The following is a 19,260-nucleotide window of genomic DNA, read 5'->3' as shown; positions in this document are numbered from 1 at the left end:
GACCAGGCCTCAGAGAGACAACTAAGGGGGGATACGATAGAGGTCTATAAAATCATTAATGGTATGGAGAATGTGAATAGGGAAGTGTAATTTACCCCTTCACATAACACAAGAACCAGAGATCACCCAATGAAAGTAACAGGGAGCAGGTTTAAAACAAACATAAGGAAGTACTTCTTCACACAACACATAGTGCACCTGCGGAACTCATTGCCAGGAGATGTTGTGAAGGCCAACAGTATAACTGGATTCAAAAAAGAATTAAATAAATTCCTGGAGGATAGGTCCAGCAGTAGTTATTAGCCAAAATTGTTACAGACAAAACCCCATGCTCCAGGTGTGCCTAAACCTCCAACTGTCAGAAGCTGGAACTGGATGCCAGGGGATGGATCACTCAATATTGCCCTGTTCTGCTCATACCCTCTGAAGTATCTGGTACTGGCCACTGTCAGAGGACAGATACTGGGCTAGATAGACCATTGGTTAGACTCACTATAGCTGTTCTTATGTAAGGATATTTCCTTTTTTTATCAGCCATCTAAAGGATAGCTAGAAAGAAGAGGAAGGCTTGGTTTTGTTTGTCCGGAAATGCTTTACTTGTCAAATCTGCACATATAACAGAATGTATGAAACAGTAATATCTGGATATGGTAGCTACCTCTGCTGGTTAAAATACAGTGGTACTGGGTGGTGGAGGGTTATCAGACGGGGAGTGAACAATTGCCCGTGTAGTCCAATATCATACTGTCTGACAAAGACACAGACTATATACTTCAGAAGGAGACTCAAAAGGAAAAGCTACCAACCCATAAACCTGGACATCTGTGCAGCATGGAGGAAATCTGTAAAGCTACTTCTAGAAATTTTGATTGAACCATATTCTGTCAGAATATGTAGTTCCATGGAAATTGAAAAGCATTGAAATCTGGTCTATTTCACCAACATTTTGTTTTGGAAGAAAACTGAAAAAAGTTCCCACAAAATAGAAATTGCCCATTTCAATGCTTATGGAACAAAACGTTTTAATTTTGTTTTGAAATGACTTTGTTTTGATTCTTTTTGTTTTATTTTATAGTATAAAAATGTAAAATCAAAACTGAAAGGAAGAAACATTACGATTTTGTCAAAATAAAGCACTGCAATTGACCCGAAACTAAAACATTGAAAATGTTCCTTTGTGGGAAATTTTAAATTTTAATTCCAAATCAGAATGAAGCCAAATTTCAAAATGTGAAGTACTTTGTGAAGCAGACCCTCTGTCCCCTGCACAGCTCTAGAAGTTTGTTCCTGACTGCAGTAGCTAATGAATTTATGTCCTGAAGCCTGTTGACTGGTAATCTCTCTAAGAGTTATAAATTCATCTATTATAAATGCAGATGTATTCTTCTGTGCACACAATCTGTATAATCCCTTTTACAATCTTACTTTGCTATTTGACTCTATTTTGTGGCAATGAACTCCCCAGATTAGGTGCTCTGTAGCAGACTGTGCCTGAAAAAACAGTTTAATTGGTTTCAGAGTAGCAGCCTTGTTAGTCTGTATCTGCAAAAACAGGAGTACTTGTGGCACCTTAGAGACTAACAAATTTATTTGAGCATAAGCTTTCGTGGGCTAAAACCCACTTCATCGGATGCATAGAATGGAACACACAGAAAGAAGATATTTATACATACAGAGAACATGAAAAGGTGGGAGTAGCCATACCAACTGTAAGAGGCCAATCAATTGAGATGAGCTATCATCAGCAGGAGAGAGAAAAACACCTTCTATGGGTCATCTTGATTATCATTTCTGGCTTTATCCATCTAACCCCCTGCCACCTCTTTCCTTGAAACCCATGGGGAAGTCAAAACATCCCAGCTTCATTACTAGTACTGAAAATTTTTAAGTACCACCCAGCAAACCAGGGCCCTGGGCCCCAAATGCTGTGAGTGGCTGTACCTCTCTTTGGATAGGAATTGGAAAAACCAGAAGTAACAAAGCTTGATTGGTGTAAAACTGAACACGAGTAATACCATCAAACAGAGCTGGTTCGCCAGCCCTTATCCGAAATACAAGATTCTGCAAGTTTCCAGCAACTATTGTGCTGATATAAATCTGCTTTTGTCAGCTAGGAATTGCTCTGTTAAATAGCCCTATTCTTGGATAGTTATTTTACGTTTGCATTAAGCTTCAACTCTGCAGTGGTTGCGGGACTGGGAGGAGGACCAATGCCGTCATGAGGAGGAGTCAGTTTGGCTTCAAGAGCTCTAACTGTCCTGTGGGGGTGCAGTTAGTCAGGGAAGTATTAATCATCAGCCAGTTTTCTCAAAACAAACAGGGATTTTTGCCACATGCGCACTGGTGTATTAACAAAAGGGGAGCCTTTGATTTTGTGGGAGCTGCTTTTGTTTAATGACGCCCGAAGTCCCAAGACAAGAAGGGCTAATTTTGCTTTGAGTAGTATCGTAGAAACCCCCTTTTTTTTTTTTGGTGGGGGCTGCTCCGATGACAGGGGAACTGGATAACAGGCTCCCACATTTGTGCTCTCACAAGCAGTCACATTTCACCCAAACAGCCTCACTGCCAGCAGGAGGCAGTCAGAATTGCCAGTTTTAATTAAGGACGCTAAGTCCCGAAGGCGATTGACACAGCCTGTCTGTGGCGAGAGGTGCCGCCCAACATCTGAACTTCCAATGCACTGTGCCCAACACAACGCCTGCCACTTCCTTTTAGTGAGAAGCCACTTGGAACATCTCTGCTATTCCCCCCCCCCCCCCCCCCCGCAACCCCAGTGATGATCTTGATGGATGGGGAAGGTCCTGCATGTGGCAACCATGAGATACACAAACACACTGCTCAGTGAATTTAAACCTGTGATGTCTATGCAGTAGAGCTAATGTTGTGGTCTATTGTTAAAGGAGATTGCTTTTCAACAGGCTGACAGGGTGCAGCTGTTAGGCTCTTTGGAAGCTGTTCCGTTTCCTCTCGGAGACAGACTCCTGAGGGAACTCCAGCGCAGTGATCTGACATCGATAGCTGTGCAGACTTGAGGGCAAGCAACATGCTTTCCAATTAATGGAGATTTGCATGTAATTATGACAAATGTGTCCATCTATTGTCAGTGACATCAGTGCAGCAGAAGCAATAAGAACACATTGGACAGGAGACTGTCATTGTTAGCTAGGATGATGGATGGTAATGGCTGCTGGGCAGTAGCCGAAGCACCCAGTAGGACTGGGGCGGGGAGAGGGGAAAGTGGGAGTGTAAGGAGGGATACAGCAGCCTTTCCGTTTCGAGAGCTGCTGTCTTCACATCCAGTCGAGGTCAGGCTATCAGAAAGTAAATTAAAGTAAGCCAGCCAACCCAAGGGGGTGGCAGCTTTGGGGAACAGGGCAGGAATCATTCACCTCTGGCAATCTAGGCTCACATCTTGGTTTAATTTGCAGGTGAAATGGGCCAAATGCCATGCTGGTGTAACATTGCACAAGGGAAGAATTTTGCCCCACGGCTTAGTTTTCTTAGTTTAATCCCAGCAGATGTGTGTGTGGTAGGTTATTCTTAACTCCTGGGTTCATGAATGGTGAATGTCTGCAACTAGCTCCACCATAAACTTTTCTGTTGAGGTTTATTAGTAATATCACAGTAGTGCCTAGAGACCCGATCGAAGATCAAGGCTGCATCAAACTGTGAACACCATAGAAAGACGCCCCATCCCAAAGAATTTACACTCTAAACTGACAAATCAGAACAAAAGTATTTTGGGGGAGGGGGGGAAAACAGAGGCAGAAAGAAGTGTGTGACTTGCCCAAGGCCACCCAGCAGGTCACCGTCAGAGCCAAGAGGAGAATGCAGGTCTCCTGGGTCCCAGGCCAGAGCCACCAGTTGGGGTATCACCTATATTTATTCCCACATAAAAAACATGTAAAAGTGGAGTTAATACTGAGTATGCACACATCAGTAGGGTAAAAATATATGACAGGGCTATTGAAGTTATTTCAAATAAGCATTATAAATCCAGAAAATTCAGAGTTAAAACTAAACTAAAAAGAAATCCACTTATGTTACGACATGGATATACACATAGTTAATGCACCCAAACAACCTTAATTCTGCCCTCTAGTGATGCAGTGAATTGACCATTTGATGACGATTCAAACCAAAAACCTTAAACTGCCTTAGATTAACTGATTTTTAATGAAATGTTTAAATTTCTCTCTCTATCCCCCCTTCCCGGGCAGATTTGATTCCAAACTGTTTGGCTTAGTTCCATCTCTACTGGTAACTTTTAGATTGTTTTTGGATCATCTATGCATGTTTCACAGTGAGACCAAAGTCAGCCTGGGTGCTTATATCATCATTGCTCACAGTCCAGACAGGAGGCAGAATCCCCAAGAACAATGATTGCCCCAAACCTGTTAATGCTTTGGCCTGAAAAAATCTGTTAATCAACCACTCCCAACCTGGATGATATTTAATTGGTGGTGGGAGGGTCTAGAGCCCATCCACAAGCACATAAGCCATATAGTCTCCCCCTCATCTGTCACTCAGAGGACTTCTGAAAAGTAATCTAGGCATGTCATCAGTTGGCCACAAAAATCAAACATGATTCTAGTAAACTCTAAGTAGTTACTTTAACAATCATACGGAGAAAGGAGAAGCATGTGTGTGCATATGCACACAAGGGAATTAAGACCAAATACCCACCCACAAGTGTCTGGTGGAGAAACTGATATTTCTATTCCAATGTCTCTGTTGATGCCTTGATTAAAAGCAGAGATGGTACCAAGCCAAAATTCCAAAGCCAAATGTCTCTGGGATATTGGGAATTCATAGTGGATCCAGCTCCAAATATTACAAATCACCTCTCTCTGTACAGAGAGTGGATCCAAACTCCCTTTTTCTAAACATCCACAAGCTTTTTGTGGGGAGGGGTTTGAAAACCTGGATCTAGATCTGAATTTTGCAGCTTAGGCCCATCACTGGTTAAAAGACAGAGTAAAGAAATCCATCCTGGAGTCCCTTTGGGCATTTCATAAAAGCTCTAAATTGTTGCTAATCTTCACTTTCCCTTGGTTTTTACCTGCACCAGACTCCAGTTTAACAATCTAATTAATTGAAATGCCCTGCAGAGCAGCAGCCTTACCTGCTGTTGACACCTTGGGGGGCAGTGATCTTGCAGAAGACAATTTTACCAACAGCAAACACAGCAAGGATAGAGGCAAGAGCCTTCAAAGTATTACTAAGACTCTGCTTTTCAGAATGCAGATGTCTTGGGACTGTTTTATTCCTGTGAAACAGTTTGCTGGCAACGGATTATACCAGTGGCTCTCAAACTTTTGTATCCGTGACCACTTTCACACACCAAGCCTCTGAGTATGACCCCCCCCCATACAAATTAAAACCACATTTTTATATATATTTAACACTATTATAAATGCTGGAGGCACAGCAGGGTTTGGGAGTGGTGGCTGACAGCTCGCAACCCCTCACGTAATAACCTCGCAACCCCCTGAGGCGTCATGATTCCCAGTTTGAGAACCCCTGGATTATACATTGTCGGTATATGATGAAGCTGTATGTACAGTAAAAAACAAAACCACTAACTTCACTGCACCAAAGTTGTTTCCTCCTTCACAGGACTTTTAGGTCAATGGAGTTTCATATTTTCAAGGGGGTACTAGAACTTTTTGAAAAGTACTTTGGGGTAATATACATCTTTCTGTTCTTATGTTCTTATTTAACAGACTCTGGCAAGCCCCAGCGTCCGGGGGTACCATTTTATCTGCTATAAGACCTGTGGCTGTTCAAGCTTTTGCTGGGGTCCAATTTATGTCACACTCAGGATAAGGGAAGTCAAAAAAATGGCTTAGAACCAGGGGTGAGCTGGAGCCGGGTTCCCACCGGTTTGCGCGAACCAGTTGTTAAATTTAGAAGCGGTTTTAGAACCGCTTGTTAACTAGCTTCCCTGCGAGGGAAGCTTTGATGGGCTCTGCCTGGGAAGCCTGTAATTCCTCCTCCCGGCCGCCGGGGGGCGCTGCGCTGTGCTGCGAGAGCCATGTGAGCTGCCTCCTGGCCCTGCTGCTGCTCCTGCTCTTTGGACCTCTGGCCCTGGGGCTCCTGCTGCTGCCTGGTGAGTCCCTGGCTGCGTCCTGCTGCTCCCAGCCCCGTGTGAGTATCTGCGCCCCTCCCCACCTTCCCTGCCCGCAGCCCCTGCCCCCGCCACCCCTGCCCCCAGCCGCCCCTACCCCACCCCTGCCCCCAGCCAGCCCCTGCCCACAGCCACCCCTGCCCCAGCCACCCCAGCCGCCCCTGCCCCCAGCCAGCCCCTGCCCCAGCTACCCCAGCCGCCCCTGCCCCAGCCAGCCCCAGCCAGACCCTGCCCACAGCCACCCTCTGCCCGCAGCCAGCCTCTGCCCCAGCCACCCCCAGCCGCCCCCTGCCCACAGCCAGCCCCTGCCCCAGCCACCCCCAGCCGCCCCCTGCCCCCAGCCAGCCCCAGCCAGCCCCTGCCCACAGCCACCCTCTGCCTGCAGCCAGCCCTTGCCACAGCCGCCCTCTGCCCACAGCCGCCCGCAGCCACCCCCTGCCCACAGCCACCCGCAGCCCGCCCGTCTGCATCACCTGCCCACAGCCAGCCCGTGTCACTCCCTGTCTCCAGCTAGCCCTGCCCCATGCCCCTATCTGCAGCCAGCCCCACATCCACTGGTGCCCTGCAGTTCCCAGGGCAGTAACCCTGCACACCTGCTTTAATGAGGGGGGGGGCAGGGAGCAGCTGGGACCCACACATGTGCACACCCTAGAGTGACCAGACAGCAAGTGTGAAAAATCAGGACGGGGGTGAGGGGTAATAGGAGCCTATATAAGAAAAAGACCCAAAAATTGAGACTGTCCCTGATCACCACCCACACATGTGAAACGGAGCTCATTTCTAGTTCAGCCCCATCTTTTTAAAAAAGAACTTTAGGTAGAGTTAAAATACATCTGTATTTTCCTGGACATGTCAGGCTTTTCGGTTCTTAATCACCTCCTGGGAAAATATGGACGTATGGTAACCCTATTGGTACAAAAAATACATGCTGTCGCACATCCCTTAAATCAGAACTTTTTATAGGGAACCCGTTAAGATTTTGGCAGCTCATCACTGCTTAGAACCACCTTTGCTAAGTTTTCTGAACACCAGGATGTTTCAGTCACAGGCTGCTAAAAGATTCCACTAACACAAACAACCCCTTAATTCAGCATCTGGTGAACACAAGAGCACACCAATCTGAAAATTTTTAAAGTGGAACTTCCAGCAGAGTTTGGGCAATGATGGGGAGGAGTCAAGGGAGAACCTGAATAATGTTAATCAGTACAGTTCAACAGCTGCAATATCAGCCCAGGCAGCTTAGGATGATTAATGTCACTTTATAAAGCTGGTTTGTTTTTGCTGATGTCTTATACAATGCATAGGATGGAGGGCAGTCTGATTGGCCAATGGCAGTACAGAGTCCTGTGTATAAGGGCCCAGTCTTACTCCTATTGAAGTCAATGACAAAACTCCCATTGTCTTCAGTAGAGGTATATATTAGGCCCCAAGTCTTGGTGACCACATGGTTTGGAATTCTGCCACAATGCCTTCCTTACAATCGTATGCTTTGGAGAACACCCACACACAGATAATATACATCGTGGGACAGGGCCAACGCCTGCTCGGCCAATGAATTTAAAACACAATTCCCCCAATTATGGTCTGGTGTTAACCTTAGCATCAAATGGTTTTGTCACAAACAATAACTTATTCATAACTGCTAACTTAGTCCTGAACAACTAGCAAAAGGAATGTAAAGGGTAGCTGTGCAACCCTGTCTCATTGTATGATCCAGCTTTCCAGATGTGAGGAGGAAACCACTCTTGAATTTCCAGGATTTCCTTTAAATAAAAGCCACACTAAAATGATATTACAATATGAATTTGTTTCTCTGCTTATCTATTCCCTCAGCGGTTGTTCAGGTCTTCCTGGCTAGAACAGTTCCATATGCATTCAAAATATCAATCTATTCTGTCCTTAGAGCTATCGATTTATCAGCACCATCTCTGTTTCATTCTATTGAATGCCTTCAGAAATCTGCCCAATATGTCTATCGTCTCCACTACGTCTATCGGTCCTTTAGCTTCAGTGTCAGCTCATCTATTGATCTGAAAGAAGAGCTGGTCTTCCACTCTACTAGCTCTCTCACCTCATTTCATGTTATAGATGTGTTCTTAATTGGCCCTGGAACTTTAGTGGTAATGCATGGGATCTCTCCCAAGTAGTATTCCCCTTCATAGCTCAGATGCAGCTAAAAATCTATGAAGTGGAGGATTTGAAAGGAAATTAGAAAGTGAAAGAATTAGTTTTCCTCATAGAGTTTGCATTGTTGTTTATTTAGACTGGGATTTTTCAAAAAAGCCTAAGAGAGTTAGGCTCTCAATTGCCATTGAAAACCAGTGGGAATTGGGCACCTTTCTAAGATCCCCTCTTCGAAAACCTCTGCATTATACAATCAGGTTGCTTCCATCCCTTCATTAATCTGTGGTGACACAGGTCAGAAATATTTCCTCTTTGAAAATATATGGTTTCCTCTTCTGACCATTTTTTTTAAACTGCACCAGTAAATAATCCCTTAAAACTCACTTCCACCATGACACCTACAGAAACTACCCTCATATAATGACTAGACAAATGGTGAGCTGTGATTGCTGCTACTGGTTAGCTGTGTGCACAATTGATAGCTAGTCTATGGTAAACTTCCTATGATTGTGTCCTTGCTTGCTTGCTTTGTTTTTCACCAACCTGTTACATCTTATTTCTTTAGATTTTAAGCTCAGTTAAAGTGCGTATGTGGGATACCAAGCTAGCCAAGGCCTTTAGGTACTAATTCAATTACTATTAACAATAATCAGAGGGGTAGCCGTGTTAGTCTGGTTCTGTAGAAGCAGCAAAGAATCCTGTGGCACCTTATAGACTAACAGATGTTTTGCAGCATGAGCTTTCGTGGGTGAATACCCACTTCTTCGGATGCAAGCCGAATACCCACTTCTTCGGATGCAAGCAGTGGCTTGCATCCGAAGAAGTGGGTATTCACCCATGAAAGCTCATGCTGCAAAACATCTGTTAGTCTATAAGGTGCCACAGGATTCTTTGCTGCTATTAACAATAACTATCTCTAAATCCAGGATGGACCAGAAAGTCATTTAACTGATGGCCCAGGATGCATCCAGCACATCCAATGACTTGCACATCACATTGGCAGGAAGAAGCCATTTCTTTTAGCTCAGCACTAGCACTGAGGGAAACTAATTCTTTAGGTTACATTTTTGAAAGAAAAACAGGAAAGCTTTATGGGATTTGGTGCAAGAGAAGAAGGAAGGGGCACTATGCAAGTTTGAAAGAATTTTGTGAAATTTTTCACTAGCATGCATGCATATTTTGTAGATGGATTAATCGACAGCCCTAATATATATATACATATATATATCGATTAATTGCAGTTAGCTCATGAGATTAACTCAAACAAATTAATCGCTATTAAAAAAAATGTATCGCAATTAATCACAGCTTTAATCGCACAGTTAAAGAAGAATAGGATGCTTTTCTACATTTTCAAATATATTGATTTAAATTACAACACAGAATACAAAGTGTACACTGCTCACTTTGTATTATTATTTTTATTACAAATATTTGCACTGTAAAAATGATAAAAGTAACAGTATTTTTCAATTCTGTACTGTAGTGCAAAGTCTTCATCGTGAAAGTGTAACTTAAAAACGTAGATTTTTTTTGTTACATAACTGCACTCAAATACAAAACAATACAAAACTTTAAAGCCTACAAGTCCACTCAGTCCCACTTCTCGTTCAGTCAATTGCTTAGACAAACAAGTTTGTTTACATTTACGGGAGATAATGCTGCCCACTTCTTATTTACAATGTCACCAGAAAGTGAGAATAGGCATTAACATGGGACTTTTGTAGCCGACATTACAAGGTATCTATGTGCCAGATGGGCATACAAATCTTTAGCCTCTTTATGCTTTGGCCACCATTCTAGAGGACATGCTTCCATGCTGATGACGCTCTTTAAAAAAATAATCCATTATTTAAATTTGTGACTGAACTCCTTTGGGGAGAATTTTATGTCTCCTGCTCTGTTTTACCTGCATTCTGCCATATATTTTATGTTATAGTAGTCTCGGATGATAAGTCAGCACATTGTTCATTTTAAGAACACTTTCGCTGCAGATTTGACAAAACGCAAAGAAGGTACCAATGTGAGATTTCTAAAATAGCTACAGCACTCGACCCAAGGTTTAAGAATCTGAAGTACCTTCCAAAATCTGAGAGGGATGAGGTGTGAAGCATGCTTTCAGAAGTCTTAAAAGAGCAACACTTTGATGCGGGAACTACAGAGCCCGAACTACCAAAAAAGAAAATCAACCTTCTGCTGGTGACATTTGACTCAGATGATGAAAATGAACATGCGTCGGTTCGCACTGCTTTGGATTGTTATCATCAGCATGGATGTATGTCCTCTGGAATGGTGGATGCAGCATGAAGAGACATATGAATCTTTAGCACAGCTGGCATGTAAATATCTTGCGATGCCGGCTACAACAGTGCCATGCAAACGCTTGTTCTCACTTTCAGGTGACATTGTGAACAAGAAGCGAGCAGCATTATCTCCTGCAAATGTAAACTAACTTGTTTGTCTAAGCGATTGGCTGAACAAGAAATAGGACTGAGTGGACTTGTAGGCTCTAAAATGTTACATTGTTTTATTTTTGAATGCAGTTAATTTTTGTACATAATTCTACATTTGTAAGTTCAATGTTCATGATAAAGCGATTGCACTACAGTACTTGTATTAGGTGGATTGAAAATACAATTTCTTTTGTTTTTTACAGTGCAAATATTTGTAATAAAAAATATAAAGTGAACACTGTGCACTTCGTATTCTGTGTTATAATTGAAATCAACATATTCGAAAATGTGGAAAACATCCAAAATATTTATAAAAATGGTATTCTATTATTGTTTAACAGTGCTATTAATCGCGATTAATCACGATTAATTTTTTTAATTGCTTGACAGCCCTAATATATATATATTTCTAAAGAGCACAGAGCAGAAGTGAGGTTTGTCCTTTGCTTGCTTCTCCTGCACTTCAGTGAAGTCAATGGTTATAGAAACTAACACACAGCATCACACTGCATTGATCCTAGCTACAGATATATGATTCCCACTTATTGATCATCTTTCAGATATTGCTCTGTGCTGATAATGGGGAAATGACCGATGGAACCAAAAGACAAGCAAATAGGCTTAAACACTCTTTCTGATATCCATTTTTTTGTTTGTAATCCTGTTCTGCTTTGGTTTTAAGAAGCGGAGTTTATGAAGTTATTGGATTTTCCCTGATCTGGCACAATTTAGAGACATTTACAATTTTAGATCTGTGGACCAAACATTCGATGGTGGATTTTGCCTAAGCAAACACAGTATGAAGTCAGACTTAACCTCCCAGAACCCCTCCTTTGCATGGAAACAGATAACTGTGCATGCAGACAGGTACTTAGACATGCAATTACCTGGACAATCTGTTGTGCTTACTTCTAGAACAGCACAGGCCCTTAGTTATGCCCTACAGTGTTTATAGGTGTTTAAAAAAACAAAACAAAAACAAAAAAAGATTGTAAGGCATTCAGAGCCTTCTTAATAAAAGTAAACAATGTGATTTAATTATGACACCAATCTTATTCATATTCAAGAAAACGATCAATTTCTGGTTTTAAATCCAACTGAGAACACTTTCGTTTTCAGTGCTTTTCAGTGCTTTTCACTGCTGAATTGCAAAGGACCCTGCAATGTACTGTTAAATGTACTGCAGTATTAAGCCTAGTCTATACTTCTAAGATTTACTAGTAAAAACTGGTTGGGGTATGTTTTTCTTTTACTGATGTGGTGATTTACCCAGGTAGAGTTAGTCCCCTTTCCATACAGAAACAGCTTTACCTTTCACAGGTATATAAATCACTTTTATACAGATTCTGGATCCACACTAGGGGGTTATACTTCTTTAGCTACAGACATATAATCAAAGCAGTTCAACTTTCTAGCGTAGACAAGACTAGAGCTGTGTGAATACTTGATTCTTTTTCGATTTGGTGGCTAAACTGAAAAAAAAAATCCCCTTGATTTCAGGTCCAAAAAGTTGTTTTTTTTAATTTCAGACATTAATCACTATTAATTACTTATTACTTATTAATTATTATTATAAAATGCAAAGGAAATTTGGAAACCCCAGTCATAAGAGGAAGAGGTGGTGGTAGGATATAATGCTCCCCTGGGATGAAAGAGACCTGGGTTGACTGATTCAGAGCAGGGATCTGAAAACTTGGGTCTCTCACACTGCAGGTGAGTGCCCTAACTGCTGGGCTATGGGGTATTCTGGGAATGGATTTAGTCCTCCACTTTGTACAAGACACTGAAATAGCCATTGGAGCAGGGACTGGAACCCAGATGTCTCCACTCTCATGTGAGTCCCCTAATCACCAGGCTATGGAGTCTCTTTGTATTCATAATTAAATATTTCGTGGACCAAAGTGGAACAGCTCCAGCAGGAGATATTGAGACCCACACACCAAAGCCCAGTGGTTAGGGCACTCAGGGGAAGTAGAAGACCCAAGTTCAAATCCATACTACAAAGCAGACCCAGTAGGGACTTGAAGCAACATCTCCCACATCTTGTGCCAGTGCTGTAACTACAGGGCATAAGAGTACCATCATCACCTTTGCAAATGGCTCCCAAGTGCCCCGGTGAATCTAGCCTGAATATTTTTTTGACACAAATTTTTCATTGAGTAAATTATTTCTCCAAAAAATTTCATCCAGCTCTAGGCAAGACCTTAGGTTCTGGTTATGTCATGAGCTGATTTCAGTGAGGCTCTGCATAAAGCTCGTTGCAAGACTGAGGATTTAGAGATGGCTATTTCTCTACTTACATGGAAAGCTGTTTGCACTGGAGTTTGCACTCTGAGTCTTTATGCAAAAGGAAGCCACAGAGGTTTGACTGGCCCTAAATCATTTCTTAGCTCTGCTTTTCTTCAAACAAACGAAAAAAGAAGAAGGTGTAGGATGTGGTTGAATGGAGACGGGATTAAAACTATATCAGCAAAAATGAGCCATCATAAAAATAATGCCAAAAAATGCAGTTGTACTTTGGACTAAAAGTAAAAAGCTCCAATAATTTGTATGTCCCCCTCTCAAGATGCTGTGGGAAAATAACAGAGCAGAATGTTGGATTTATTCAATACACTTTCCTATTGAACAAAACTAGTTTATACCAATACAGATTGTAGTGTAGTCAGGCCAGGAAGGCATTGGCCTGGAAGCTAGACTGTCAGAACAACAGGATCTGTCTGTGTCTAGTAACCTCAGTAAAGTGCCCCTTATGTAGAGATAATCTAATCTTGTCTCTCCTCTACCATGATGGGCATTGCACCGACAGACCAAGACTGAATCTGACCCACTAAGTGAGTGCAACTCCAACAGAGCCCCTCTAGAGCTGGCTTGCAGGGCACCCAAACAGCCAGTCTGTGGCCACTACTGCACCACAAGGAGTGTGTGTTACCCACTCCACCCCCTTCCTGTCCCCATATATGGGGTTTGTGCCACACAGTTCATGAATCTCCTGACTGTCCACTCCCACTGGGCACTCATCATCAATGGTTCCTATTGAGCTCAGCCATGCTCTAGGGAAGGACTATGGATTTCCCTGCGTATGATCTCTGTGCCCTCTCTACTCCCACTTTCCCCTAGGGATGCCGGTCAAAAAGGGACCCTGATGGTTCCGGTCAGCACCACTGACTGGGCTGTTAAAAGTCTGGACGGCGGCACAGCAGGGCTAAGGCAGCCTCCCTGCCTGCCTTGGCTCTGTGAGGTTCCCAGAAGTAGCAGCATGTCCCCCTTCCAGCTCCTAGGTGTAGGGGTAGCCAGGGGGCTCTGAGCACTGCTCCCATCCCAAGCACCAGTTCCCACTGGCTGTGGTTCCCAGCCAATGGAGGCTGTAGGGGTGGAGTCTGCAGATGGGGCAGCACACAGAGCTGCCTGGCTATGCATCTGCCAGGGACATGCCACTGCTTCTGGGAGCTGCTTGAGGTAATCACCGCCCGGCGCCTGCATCCCCTCCCACGCCCCAACCACCTGCCCCAGCCCTGATCCCCCTCCTGCACTCCAACCCCCTGCCCAGCCCTTTCTTGCACCCCAAACCCCTCATCCCCAGCCCCGCCCCAAATCCCACACCCTCAGCCAGAGCCCTCACCGCCCCCAGCCCCCTGAGCCAGCCTGGTGAAAATGAGCGAGTGATTGAAAGTGGGAAGAGCGAGCGACAGAGAGAGGGGGGATGGGGTAAGGCCTCAGAGAAGGGGCAGGGCCTCAGAGGAGGGGTGAGGCAGGGGGCAGAGCAAGGGTGTTCAAGTTTTGTGCAAGTATAAAGCTGGCAACCCTACCTTACACTCCAGGGAATGCATGTGTGGGGGTTACAGTAGTTGTGTTAAAGCTCAAAAGTTTGTAATGGACCCTCCACTGCCGGGCAGATTTCTCCCTAAACAAAGAAAACTTTGCATGACAAAAACAGAAAGGGTTTAGAGTTCTCTTATAGCACAGAGCAAACAAGGGGTTAATATCAAAGTTTCTACACCTTCCATGATCACAAAAGTCTATACAAAGCAGAGAAGGATATGAGAAAACAAAGGCTGCAAGGCGTCAGCAAAAAACAACAACAAGCAATGGTGATCAAAGATTCCAAGCCCACAGCCCAGGAGAGACTCTGGAGCACAAGGATGTGCTGTGCTAAGCGTGGCAGAATCACTGCTGCAAAGGTTCCCTTTGATGGTTTCCCTAAAAACCAGAATTAGAGTCACAGACATTTTACCCTCACAAAACCACTTCCTTAGGAGAAGGACACATACAAGGGGCCTGGAGATTGCTTCCTTAGGCGACGCGAAGAATGCTCAGCATTGATTTTTTTCCCAAGCTTCCTGCTGCTGCAGCAGTTTTGCTCTCAACTGCTGAAGTGTGGTGTGTGGCAAACCTGGTGTTATTTTTTGAAGGGGAGGCGGAGGTAGAAACCAGGGCCTGATTCTACAGGGAGTTGAGTGCTTCACTCTAGGCTGGGTGCACTCAGCTCCTCACAAGCTCAGGCCTTTGTCCAAGTTTGTAAATCTAGTTCTGAAATTAAAAGGGCCTCGTCAAACGTTTTAAAAACTTTGCCCTTCAGTTACTGTGACACCCTCCCAGAAACTGGAAAGTAACATTCTTGCCATGCCTTTTGCATAACTTATTTAAAATAGGAGCAGTGTGGCCCAGTGGATAAAGCACTGGGCTGGAACTCAGGAGACCTACAGTCTATTCCTGGTTCTGCTGTCACAGGTAACTGCCCTCCATCACTGTGGTATCTGAACACCTCATGCCCTTTATGTATTTATCCTCACAGCACCCCTGTGAGTTTGGGAAGTACTACTATCCTCATTTTACAGATCAGGAACTGAGGCAGAGAGAGAGACTAAGTGACTTGCCCAAGGCCACACAGCTAGTCTGTGGCAGAACAGGGAACTGAACCTGTGTTCTCAAGTCCCTGGCTAGTGCTCTGACCACTCAACAATCTTACTAGTGGTCTGCTGACTAACCTCAGTCAAATCACTTCACCTTCCTGTGCCTCTACTATCTGTAAAATGGGGATACTGTTACTTATGTTCTTTGTAAAGCTACTTGAGATCTACAAAGGAAAAGAGCTATTTTAATATTAGCTATTCAGGCAACTGAAGACAACACTACACCTGCTGTCTTTTGTTTACTGCTCTGTGCACCACTAACATCATAGCCAGAAGTCAATTATGCAGTGATCTCACGGTAATAAAGCTACCACCAACAACCCTATTAGAAATTAGAGCAACTGATAGAGACAAACAGAAAAAGGCAGATTTCTTGAATAAATAAATTCTCACAAATTACTTAGCTGCTTCATCAACGATAAAACTGCTGACTACTTTAATGGGTGGCAGGATTGGGCCCTGATTCTGGACACCATCAAATAATGTAGCAGTGTTGCATAACAGCTGGTAAAGAATTAGGCAGAATGAAAAAGGAAACATTTCTCTCTAGAGTCAACCCCTGCACTGAGTAGATCCCCTTATAATTAATCATCTGTATTATTAATCTTTCCCCAATACTATAAAACAACAGAGCAGAATGGCAGTGATGTGCCAGCATTCCTGTTAAGATCTTACAGCCCTCATTAATAAATGTAATAGCGGCATTGGGCTATCTCAGGAGTGTACTAGGTTATAGACTCAGACTTTCATTCGGTTGAAATTTTACGTTCTTGCTTCATGCAAGACTAACGTATTTATTCCAGGGTAATTAAAAAAAAAAAAAAAGTCAGTTTTGTTCTTTTAGAGATATCCCCCAAATTGATGAATTTAAGGCTGCCAGGGTTTGTCATTTCAAAGAAAAATTAAAGCAGGGAATAATCAATCTACATTGAGTGACGATTAACAAGCTTGGCCCACGGCTTAACGATCCTGTGGGCATGTCTACACTGCAATCAAAAGTGTGACTGTAGCAAGGGTAGGCCCACTCTGACTCTAATCTAGCTAGCATGGCTAAACATAGCAATGATGACGTGGCACTACAGGCTTCAACATGGGCAATACACATGTGCCCGGGACCTTTGGTATGTTAGTCCATGCCTCTAAATCGTCACTGCTATTTTTACCCATGCTAGTGTAACTCACATACCTCCTGGGCGTGGTGTTCTGTCTCATCTAGTGGCACTGAGACCATTTAGAGAGAGAGAGAAAATAATTCTGCTCTACAGCCTTAGCTAACAGCAAGCTGGCCTTTAGCTCATACATTAGAGGCTCATGCACTAAGCTCCAGAGATCCCCGGTTCGATCCCGCCTGCCACCAACTGGGGTCTGTTGGCGTTACACTAGTTCAGTTAAAACTAGGTGGATAATAGTTTGGGTACCATTGGTGTAGCACATTTAAGACCAGATCTAGAATCCACCTCATAGCCTTAGCAGCTGGCTGGAGCACTGGGCTGATGCACATGGATTAGAGAGGATTGGGAGGAGAGGAATCCATCCTGCCAGGACTGCACAGTAGCCTCCATAAAGCATTACACCGCCCTTTAACTTGGGGAAGGATGCAGCTTCAATTGCCACGCAGAACTGGACTCTGCACCACACAGTGGATGTGCTCCCTCTGCTCTCTCCCCACCCCCCGATCATCCAGGCCCCTGAAAGTTGGGAACAGAACTGTTCTACTGGCAAGGAGCCGTTTGGGGCCGTGGGGAAGGGGACTAGATTTAATCTTTAGTGCAAAAAGACTATGAATAGTGAGTGGAATTTTCAGAAGTGTTCATCATTGTCCTAACTCTTCTCCCATTGAAAGCCAAGGTAGAATTCCTACTGACTTCTGTGGAAGGAAAATTTGGCATACACAGAGCCCTTTAGAAAATCCCAAATTTAAATTGCTACTCAGTCTTATCATTGTTAAGATTTGACAATTTCCCTTGCTTGATCACTGCTTTATAGGTTTGCCAAGCACATTACTGAAAATAAACATCCCGGGAAGGAAAAAAGATGAAGTAAACATGGTACAAAAATAAAAGGCCAATAAAAAGGTTTGCCAATCTTCCCTGGGGCACGAGATGCGTCCTTCAATGGTAGGAGTAAAACTAACATTTTAAAGCAATGTGAATAATCGAAGCCATCAAAAGGTGGCTACTTTAATTTACAGCGTTACTGTATTTATTTATTTCAGTTAGGCAACAATGGTGTTAGTTCATTAACTAGTTAATCGGATGGATTAGATAATGTTTGTGCAGCAGTTAGAAATACAGAAAGCACTAGTGTTAGGTTTGTCTGTGTGAAATCTACTTGTGACAAACGTGGTGGTGTTTTCATCACGATGGAGTCCTGTATTATCTGCTGTGCAGTATAAACATTTGTACTACTCTGGACCAGTTTCTGGCTCCCTTATTCTTGCTGAGTAGCAAGGGCGTCATTTCTGAAAAATTCTAGGGGAGGAAAGTTGTGTCAGCATCTCCCCTTCTACCTCCTCTGCTGAGGCTGCAACAGCTCGCGAGGCATTGGCGGGCCAGTCCCATCTCCAAGAGAGGTGGCATGCCGTGTGCAGGGAGGGGTTTCTCACTGATGACCATCCCAGGGCAGGGATTGGGGCCTGGCTCTCTCCAGGCTCAGCTGCAGCCCAGGATGTCACTGCTGCTTCCTGTCTGGCCAGCAGGGAGAGGGGATTGGTGCTGATAATGTGGTGATTAAGAGCCCAGGCCAGAACAGGAGCTCCTGCAGGCCTGGGGGAAATAGCTCCTTGCCAGCCAGCACTGTGGTATGAAAAGTCTGGCAGTGGGGGGCAAACCAAGGCTTTGGGGAAGGAGTAACTGCAAATGACACACCTGCTAGAGTAGCACACATCTAATTCCATGAGTGGTACCCCCGACTTCAGACTCCTTGCAAAATAACAAGAAATGGCCCCTTAAGGTTAAGAACAATCAGTTTTTAATTGTGCTTGTTGGCACGTGTTCTAGCAGGTTGCATGTTCACTAATGTAGACAAGACTTGAGCGGATCTGAGGAAACACTTCCTAAAGTTGAGGGTAAGTTGCAACAACCTTAACCTTTAGAGAGACCCCATCCCTCCTGAGAGACTATTCCCATCTTTCTGCTTTGGAATCCTTCCTTCCTAACCCCACCGCTTGAGGAAACTCCCATGAAATCAGTAGGATCCGCAAGAGCTCAAGGCCTTTGAAAAATCAGACCATTGACTTTAAATGTGTTTTTAGGGTATGTCCAGGCCGCCATCAGAGGGCGTGATGGTGGCTCAAGTAGACACAGCCATGGTAGCTTTACTCTACCTAGCTCAGTCTTGGGAGTAGGGAAGCTGGGGCAGGAGCATGCTGAAGCATGGGCTAGACCCAAGAGTAACTACCCAGGGTTCCAGGCGGGCTTGTACAGCCCATGCTAACATGGCTTCACTGCTCTGGGACTGAGATAGCAAGATTAAAGCTAATTCAGGTATGTTTACTTGAACTGCAATCACACCCTGTGACTGTCTGCACTCTAGACGTACCCTTAGCTGCCTGACTTTAGGCACAGACACTTGAAATGTTTTGCCTCTTTTGGTAACCGAATACTCAGTAGTCCTAGATAACATACACTGTGTGCTGCAAGTT

At 44.0% G+C, this 19,260-nt stretch overlaps 2 long non-coding RNA genes across 7 annotated transcripts in view; one reads left to right on the top strand and one right to left on the bottom strand.

Moving 5' to 3' along the window:
• The window catches only part of LOC120381277, a 301,408-nt gene that overhangs the window by 17,061 nt on the left and 265,087 nt on the right, over nt 1-19,260 (bottom strand). The gene's annotated exons all lie outside the window — the stretch shown is intronic.
• Nucleotides 1-19,260, top strand: part of LOC120381278 — a 70,245-nt gene that overhangs the window by 41,647 nt on the left and 9,338 nt on the right. For 2 of the 3 annotated variants that reach the window (XR_005587999.1, XR_005587997.1), the window contains one exon: nt 17,604-17,831. The exons of the other annotated variant lie outside the window; for it this stretch is intronic. This is a non-coding gene — a long non-coding RNA (uncharacterized LOC120381278). Of the gene's footprint in view, nt 1-17,603; nt 17,832-19,260 lie in introns of those variants that run through there. 3 annotated transcript variants of the gene reach the window in all.

This window comes from Mauremys reevesii, linkage group 13, assembly GCF_016161935.1.
Source record: "Mauremys reevesii isolate NIE-2019 linkage group 13, ASM1616193v1, whole genome shotgun sequence".
NCBI classification, from domain to species: Eukaryota; Metazoa; Chordata; order Testudines; family Geoemydidae; genus Mauremys; species Mauremys reevesii.
This window is presented reverse-complemented; position numbering and strand designations above follow the sequence as displayed.